At 37.7% G+C, this 8912-nt stretch overlaps 7 non-coding genes across 7 annotated transcripts; 4 read left to right on the forward strand and 3 right to left on the reverse strand.

Annotated features, from left to right (window-relative positions):
- Nucleotides 1–866: 866 nt before the first annotated feature.
- Trnak-cuu lies at nucleotides 867–939 on the reverse strand. The gene has a single exon. It is a non-coding gene; the product is annotated as a tRNA-Lys (tRNA).
- A 413-nt stretch (nucleotides 940–1352) lies between these two features.
- Trnak-cuu lies at nucleotides 1353–1425 on the forward strand. The gene has a single exon. It is a non-coding gene; the product is annotated as a tRNA-Lys (tRNA).
- A 301-nt stretch (nucleotides 1426–1726) lies between these two features.
- On the forward strand, nucleotides 1727–1799 carry Trnak-cuu. Its single transcript has one exon. It is a non-coding gene; the product is annotated as a tRNA-Lys (tRNA).
- Nucleotides 1800–2991: 1192 nt separating this feature from the next.
- On the forward strand, nucleotides 2992–3064 carry Trnak-cuu. The gene has a single exon. It is a non-coding gene; the product is annotated as a tRNA-Lys (tRNA).
- Nucleotides 3065–3439: 375 nt separating this feature from the next.
- Nucleotides 3440–3512, reverse strand: Trnak-cuu. The gene has a single exon. It is a non-coding gene; the product is annotated as a tRNA-Lys (tRNA).
- Nucleotides 3513–7818: 4306 nt separating this feature from the next.
- Trnak-cuu lies at nucleotides 7819–7891 on the forward strand. Its single transcript has one exon. It is a non-coding gene; the product is annotated as a tRNA-Lys (tRNA).
- Nucleotides 7892–8175: 284 nt separating this feature from the next.
- Nucleotides 8176–8248, reverse strand: Trnak-cuu. The gene has a single exon. It is a non-coding gene; the product is annotated as a tRNA-Lys (tRNA).
- Nucleotides 8249–8912: the final 664 nt, after the last annotated feature.

The raw sequence follows: 8912 nt of genomic DNA on the forward strand, positions 1-8912 counted from the left end.
TAAGTACCAACCTCTACTCCCTGAATCGACGCTGATGGCAGAATGAAGAGAATTAAAATTCAGATTCCATGTCGCGTGTACGTACCGTACGTTGAGGTATTATAAAATATTCCCCTGTCATCATCATCGTCCATCGGAATGAAGAGGTTGCCAAATTTGCATTATATTCGAATCGACGAAAGATCGTATTCGCGTTTGTTTATTCTTGACGAAGACCTATACCAATAAGATATTTTGTGTCGACATTGACAGGATTACATTCTGCGGGGACGCGCGTGCTGGTATTCGAAGGGTATACAGGGTGACGAATCCTGAGACGGTTATTCAAATAATAAGCATAGGTATATCTACTAGTTAAGTGAACGAACAAACGAAAAGTGTGAATTAATTCAATACAACAGGATTTCTGTAAACGACGTCTTATACTTATAAGACCTTTTATTTTTTATTCATTTTATTTATGGTTGCCTTGTCAGAATGACTGTTTCATAAAACCTGAAAGTATTTATAGATATCAAAAAACACCAAATAAAGTAGAGAGTTACGATATCGGAAAATATAGAAGGCCAATTTTGGGATGCCCCTTCAAATCCAACTGTGCCATAATTGGTATTCAAAAAATCTCTCATTATCAGACCCCAAATTAACCAGCTAGATCTTCAACTTCTCGATTATTTCCTTTATAGTATTTGGACAAAAATTGATAGATGATAATAAATATCGCTTGAGAATAAGTTCGCTGAAGTTGTGAAACGATCAATTATTAGCTTATAGCTTCGTTAGGTCATTTTACACATGAATTCCTCAAATAGATCCTTTTGAATAGGTAGGTACTAGGTATTCGAAAAGAAACAGCAAAAAGTAGTCGCCCAACGTGGTGCTCGAACCCACGACCCTGAGATTAAGAGTCTCATGCTCTACCGACTGAGCTAGCCGGGCTTATGGTGAAATGAATGCAAAGTTTCTCCACCGGTAAAGAAGACTATCTTCAGGAACACTGGTCATGAAAAACTTATAACTCCACTGTTTATGCTCATTTGATGACACGTTAGATTTACATTTGGAAAATTTTCCGTTTTTCTCAACGCGTTGTTTGAAATGTGAAATTTACAGATTCATAAGCCATAAACTATTTTTCAAATTTGAAATATTCGTCTTATCAACATGTTCTTTATTGGTTTTGCTGAGAATGCTGCCAAAAGCGAGTGGTACAGACAAAAATTGAAAATATTCTTTGGTCCAAGAATCGAAAGATCTATCTACTTTGAAATTGCGAATATTTTCCCGCTACTGCAATTTTCAGTCGAGGAACTTCACCACTTGATGGATAATTCTAACTTCACTGACTGTAAGCCCGGCTAGCTCAGTCGGTAGAGCATGAGACTCTTAATCTCAGGGTCGTGGGTTCGAGCCCCACGTTGGGCGAAGTAATTTTTGAACCCCATTCGGGTAATATTGAATATACGGTTTTTAACCAGTTTAGAATTGGACCACAGTTCCGTCTAAGATTGAACTGATTCAGAACCAATTAACGATGTGTCCAATTTGAGATGAATTGGTATCGAACCGATTCCAGAGCGTTGGAAATGGTTCTGGTTCACAACGAGAACTGTAAGAGACGAATTGATGGAAGTTTGCTGATAACGTTCTTTTTGTTGATCTAACTTCGGTCTCCCACTATACTGAGTAGAAATGAGACTAAAGTAGTGGTCCAAAGCCTCTATAGGCCCGGCTAGCTCAGTCGGTAGAGCATGAGACTCTTAATCTCAGGGTCGTGGGTTCGAGCCCCACGTTGGGCGCTGATTTTTTGGTTCTCCACATTTCAACTTGAAGTTGAAAAATATTATATGTTAATTTTATGATTCGAGTTGATCACTTTGTAGATGCGGCAAATGTAGCTTATGAAATTTCAATTTTCATATAAAATGCTCCTCAATCAATCATCAGTAATCCCTGTTGATTCCCCTTTATTGATCCTTGATATTTCATCCTTTGTCCTCGATCATTCTTCATCCCTTATCTTCGATGCATCATCATTGATCTTCGAATTCTCATCCTCAATGCTTGCTTCTTCATCATTGATCCTTGATTCTTTGTAATTGAGTCTGAATTCTTCATCATTTTCCGTCGATTCTTCATCTTTGATTCTGGATTTTTCATCATTGTTTCTCGATTCTTCACAGTTGATCCTCGATTCTTCATTATTGATCAGCGATTCTCTATCACTGATCCTGACATAGTAAATCCTCTATTCTTCATCGCTGATTATTGATTTTTCATCATTGTTTCTCGAGTCTTTATAGTTGATCCACGATTCTTCATCATTGATTCGGGATTTATCATCATTGTTTCTCGATTTTTTAAAGTTGATCCTCGATTCTTCATTATTGATCAACGATTCTCTATAACAGATCCTGACATAGTAGATCCTCTTTTCTTCATCGCTGATTATTGATTTTTCATCATTGTTTCTCGATTCTTTATAGTTGATCCTCGATTCTTCACCATTCTCCCTCGATTCTTCATTATTGATCTTCAAGTCTCTGATCCTGCCATAACTTATCCTCTATTCTTCATCGCTGATTATTCTTCTTCATTAGTTCTTGATTCCTCCTCACTAATTCTTGATTATTTCATAGTTGATCCTCGTTTATCCATCACTGATACTGGATTCCGAATCATAAATACTCGACTCTTTTTCACCGATTCTTGATTTATCTTCATTGATCCCTGATTGTTCATCCTTGATCCTCGAAGCTTCTTCATATTTGATCCGCGATTCTTCTTCAACGATCATTGATCATCGTTTCTTCATCCTCAATACTCGAAGATTATTTATCACTCATCCTCGTTACTTCATCAATGATACTGGATTCTTCATCATTGATTCTTCGTTGTTGATCCTCGATTCTCGATAATTTCAATTAACGTGTACGTTTTCATCTTTTATAGAAATGAGACTGAAGTAGAAGTCCAGAGTCTCTAATATATGCCCGGCTAGCTCAGTCGGTAGAGCATGAGACTCTTAATCTCAGGGTCGTGGGTTCGAGCCCCACGTTGGGCGGTGACTTTTTGGTTCTCTTCATTTGAAGTTGAAGGTGAAAAATAATATAGATTAGATGATATATAGATATACTTTATTATATCCATTATATCTTTACAGATGTTAATCACGTTACAAAACTATAACTTATAAAAACTAACTAGTTAATTTCATGACTCTAGCTGATCACTTTGTTGTAAGTTAAGTGAAGCTTATGAAATTTCAATTTCCATATGAAAAGACATTTCTTCTGTTTCTGATTATTTCTTTCAGACCATTAACTGATTAAACCACATTTCATATCGATACTTTTTATTACCTTATTTCATCTGTGAAAGTCATTTTGGTAATATTTTTCATTTTTTCATCAGAAAACATGAAAACTTAAAAAGTATTCGCCCAACGTGGGGCTCGAACCCACGACCCTGAGATTAAGAGTCTCATGCTCTACCGACTGAGCTAGCCGGGCTGATATTAGGCTAAGGTTCCTCGATATTATTATCTCGAAGAATTGAAGTAACCTTCTTCCAATGGAACTCTTGAAGATGCTTTTTTATACCACAGAAAGGGCCATAAGAGGCTGGCAAGCTTATTTACCTCCCAATTTTCTTTGGTTCTCCAGAGTCCGAGAACCCAGATCAAAAGGACCTAGTCTTGGAATCAAACAAGGAGAGGTAAGAGGTTATCGGGTATGTTCTTTACTTTTCTTTAGTGATTCATCATCACTTCTTTCGGCTATGGTTTGAGCTTTTTCCGGGAAACTATAAACACACGCTTAGAATCACAATATCAATATACTGACGATCAATGAGAGCTCAGTACCTTGATATAGCAGTCTGACTGAGTCACTTCTTTGAAGGTTTCTTTTTGGGTTCATTTAAACTGGAGACATTGCATATATTTCTTCCAAAGTGAGCTCAGGTAGGAGCAAAACGCCAGTAGGCATCTGCTGCCTTCCTCGAATAGTCCAACGCCAATCCATGTCGTGGTTTCTGTGCCAACCCTTTCCCAATCATTCTTCCTAGTAAGCACCGAGGTTAAAGTTTTTTGTCGCTCATTTTCTTGATCATTGGGTTGCGAAAAACGTTGGGAAAGCTTCAAAATCCAAACTCTACGATCAAATTCAAGTTTCAAGACGTGAAGGGTCCTCGTCTCGTCCAATAGCTTAATGAAGTACCCTCTACAGGACTAGTGGTCATAAGACGGATGAAAACCTTCTCGCCAAGTCTAGATCGGTAGGCATTTCCAATCAGGCCCCAGCCGTACCGGACTGGCCGCTCTATCGGCGCTTATTACAGGTGTTAAGTGAGCGGTGCGGCAGTTAGCAGTCTCGACTTGAGAAGAAAAAAAAAAGGCTAGCGGAAGGAGTCTTCACCGACGGGTCGGGTAATAGGTGTAAGTATTCCGCACTAAGTGTCCGCGTTGTACCGAGCTGGCCGCGATGAAAAAAAGTTGGTAGCGCGTGCAGCGCGTGTTTCAAGTGTGCCCGCGTACCGGGGCGTCGCCTTCGATGGGATCCGTTCCGTATCGTCACAGTGGCGTAGATGTGGATAATCCACTTAATTTTCTTCCTAGGTTTGGATGTTTAAACCCCGTTGAAAACATTCCACAATTAACTCAACAATTAATCTCTTGGAAACAACTCATACATCTTCATTATGGGTCCTTGGCTCTCGATAGTGCGAAATTTTGGGGTCAATTTACATTTCTCCTTTCACGATAGTTTATAAGTGATCTATGACGCTTAATTCTCCATCCCTGATCATCGGAAATCAATCATTAACCCTCGATTCTTCATAATTGATCCTTTATTCTTCATAAATGATTCCCCATCATAGATCATCGATTCTTCATCACTGATTCTTGATTCTTCATTCTTGATTATCGATGCTTCAACGCTTATCTACCATGATTCTTCATCATTGATGCTTCATCAACGATCCTGGATTCTTCATCACTGATCCTGGATTTCTCATCATTAATCCTCGATATTTTTTCACCAAATGTTGATTCATCATTGATTCCTGATTCTACATCCTTAATCCTTGATTCTTCATAATTGATTCTTGATTGTTCATAATTGATTTCCCATCATTGATCATCGATTCTTCATCACTGATTCATGATTCTGCATTGTTGATTTATCGATGCTTCAATTCAACCCTTATCTACCATGATTCTTCATCATTGATGCTTCATCAACGATCCTGGATTCTTCATCACTGTTCCCGGATTCCCCTTCATTAATCCTCGATTCTTTTTCACCGAATGTTGATTCATCATCCTTGATTCCTGATTCTTCATCCATAATCCTCGATTCTTCATAATTGATCCTTGATTCTTCATAACTGATTTCCTATCGTTGATAATCGATTCTTCATCACTGATTCTTGATTCTTCATTGTTGATTCCCGATCCTTCAATCCTTATATTCGATGATTGTTCATCATTGATCCTGGATTCCCCATCATTAATCCTCGATTTTTTTCACCGAATGTTGATTCATCATCCTTGATTCCTGATTCTTTCCCCTTAATCCTCGATTCTTTATAATTGATCCTTGATTCTTCATAATTGATTTCCCATCATTGGTCATTGGTTTTTCATCACTGATTCTTGACTCTTCATTGTTGATTCTCGTTCCTTCATCCCTTATCAACGATGATTCTTCATCATTGATGCTTCATCACTTATCCTGGATTCCCCACCATTAATCCCCGATTCTTTTTCACCGAATGTTGATTCGTCATCATTGATTCCTGATTCTTCATAATTGATTCTTGATTCTTTATAATTGATTTTCCATCATTGATCATCGAATCTTCATCACTGATACTTCATTGTTGATTCTCGATTATTCAACCCTTATCTACGATAATTCTTCATCATTGATGATTCAACAATGATCCTGGATTCTTCATCACTGATCTTGGATTCTTCATCACTTATCCTGGATTCCTCATCATCAATCCTCGATATTTTTTCACCGAATTTTGATTCATCATCATTGATTCCTGATTCTTCATCCCTAATCCTCGATTCTTCATAATTGATCCTTGATTCTTCATAATAGATTTCCTATCGATGATCATCGATTCTTCATCACTGATTCTTGATTCTTCATTGTTGATTCCCGATCCTTCAACCCTTATCTTCGATGATTCTTCATCATTGATGCTTCATCACTGATCCTGGATTCCCCATCATTAATCCTCGATTGTTTTTCACCGAATGTTGATTCATCATCCTTGATTCCTGATTCTTCCCCCTTGATCCTCGATTCTTTATAATTGAAACTTGATTCTTCATAATTGATTTCCCATCATTGATCATTGGTTCTTCATCACTGATTCTTTATTCTTCATTGTTGATTCTCGTTCCTTCATCCCTTATCAACGATGATTCTTCATCATTGATGCTTCATCACTGATCCTGGATTCCCCATCATTAATCCCCGATTCTTTTTCACCGAATGTTGATTCGTAATCATTGCTTCCTGATTCTTCATGATTGATTCTTTATAATTGATTTCCCATCATTGATCATCGATTCTTCATCACTGATTCATGATTCTGCATTGTTGATTATCGATGCTTCAATTCAACCCTTATCTACCATCATTCTTCATCATTGATGCTTCATCAACGATCCTGGATTCTTCAACACTGTTCCCGGATTCCCCTTCATTAATCCTCGATTCTTTTTCACCGAATGTTGATTCATCATCATTGATTCCTGATTCTTCATCCCTAATCCTCGATTCTTCATAATTGATCCTTGATTCTTCATAACTGATTTCCTATCGTTGATAATCGATTCTTCATCACTGATTCTTGATTCTTCATTGTTGATTCCCGATCCTTCAATCCTTATATTCGATGATTGTTCATCATTGATCCTGGATTCCCCATCATTAATCCTCGATTTTTTTTCACCGAATGTTGATTCATCATCCTTGATTCCTGATTCTTCCCCCTTAATCCTCGACTCTTTATAATTGAACCTTGATTCTTCATAATTGATTTTCCATCATTGATCATTGGTTCTTCATCACTGATTCTTGATTCTTCATTGTTGATTCTCGTTCCTTCATCCCTTATCAACGATGATTCTTCATCATTGATGCTGCATCAGTGATCCTGGATTCCCCATCATTAATTCCCGATTCTTTTTCACCGAATGTTGATTCGTCATCATTGATTCCTGATTCTTCATAATTGATTCTTGATTCTTTATAATTGATTTTCCATCATTGATCATCGAATCTTCATCACTGATACTTCATTGTTGATTCTCGATTATTCAACCCTTATCTACGATAATTCTTCATCATTGCTGCTTATCAATGATCCTGGATTCTTCATCTTTAATCCTTGATTCTTCACAATTAATTCTAGATTCTTCATAATTGATTTCTTATTATTGATCATCGATTCTTCACCACTGGTTCTTGATTCTTCATTGTCGATTCTCTAGTCTTCAACCCTTATCTACGATGATTTTTCATCATTGATGCTTCATGGTTGATCATCGTTTCTTCATCCTCGATACTTGAAGATTCTTCATCATTCATCCTAGATTTTTCATCACTGATACTGGTTTTTGCATCAAGAGAGATTCTTCATCATTGTTCCAGGATTCCTCATCATTCAGCCTCGATTGCTTATCATTGAACCTGACATAGTTGATCCTCTGTTTTTATCTTCAATCGATTTGTACGTTTTCATCCTTTGTAGTGATGTCACTAAAGTAGTGGTCCAGATCCTCTAATATATGCCCGGCTAGCTCAGTCGGTAGAGCATGAGACTCTTAATCTCAGGGTCGTGGGTTCGAGCCCCACGTTGGGCGAAGAATTTTTGGTTCTTCTGATTTGAACTTAAGGGTAAAAAATATGATATATTAATTTCATGATTCGAGCTTATCACTGTGTTGTTGCAGCAAGTGGGGCTTATGAAATTTCAATACCCATATAAAAAGGCAATTCCTCTGTTCCTGATTATCTATTTCAGACCATTAACAGATTAAACCACGTTTCATGTCGGTACTGTTCATCACGTAATTTCGAAAGTGACAGTCATTTTGGCCATTTCTTTCATTTTTGTATTAGAAGATGAGAAAACTCAAAAAGTATTCGCCCAACGTGGGGCTCGAACCCACGACCCTGAGATTAAGAGTCTCATGCTCTACCGACTGAGCTAGCCGGGCTTATACTAGGGTTAGGAACCACGAAATTGTGCTGCTAGTGTAAGTGACGCTAGTACCTAAATATTACGTTTGTTATTGTTGGTTGGGGATTACGTATCATAAACGAATTATCATTCTTCATCTAAAAAATCGCTTTCTAGTAAATAAACCTCCATAAGTATGCTTCAATTCTGGTTACTTCGTTCTATGTTTTCTATTTCAGGTACCCAGGTTTACTTTAGTGTCATGTGTAATGGAAACTTCATTCTGGTTCTCCGATGTTCATTAGGCTTGTTCGTAGAGTGGTTCACAACGGTTTAGAACTGTACAGAGCAAGCGCAAATGGATTTTCGCTACCCTAAAATGAAATTGCGCTTGCTCTGTACAGTTCACAACCGTTGCGAACCACTCTACGAAGAAACCTATTATTTGAGCCAAAATTCTCAACACTAGCGCATCCTAAGTTGAATCACAAATCAGTATTCAGTGATTTCTGCTAATGAATATCTTCTGGGTCAATGTTTTAATGTTTTAAAGGGACATTCAAAACGGATATGCGAAGAAATATCAAGTTGCCCTACGACTCTGTCTGTAACAAGGAGCGACCGTCCGCCTATATCGCAAATGGACGGATGACAGTGTTACCAACTTACGATACCAACAAATCACTACCGAATCGTCTACT

The sequence above is a fragment of the Coccinella septempunctata genome, chromosome 9, assembly GCF_907165205.1.
Source record: "Coccinella septempunctata chromosome 9, icCocSept1.1, whole genome shotgun sequence".
NCBI lineage: Eukaryota > Metazoa > Arthropoda > Insecta > Coleoptera > Coccinellidae > Coccinella > Coccinella septempunctata.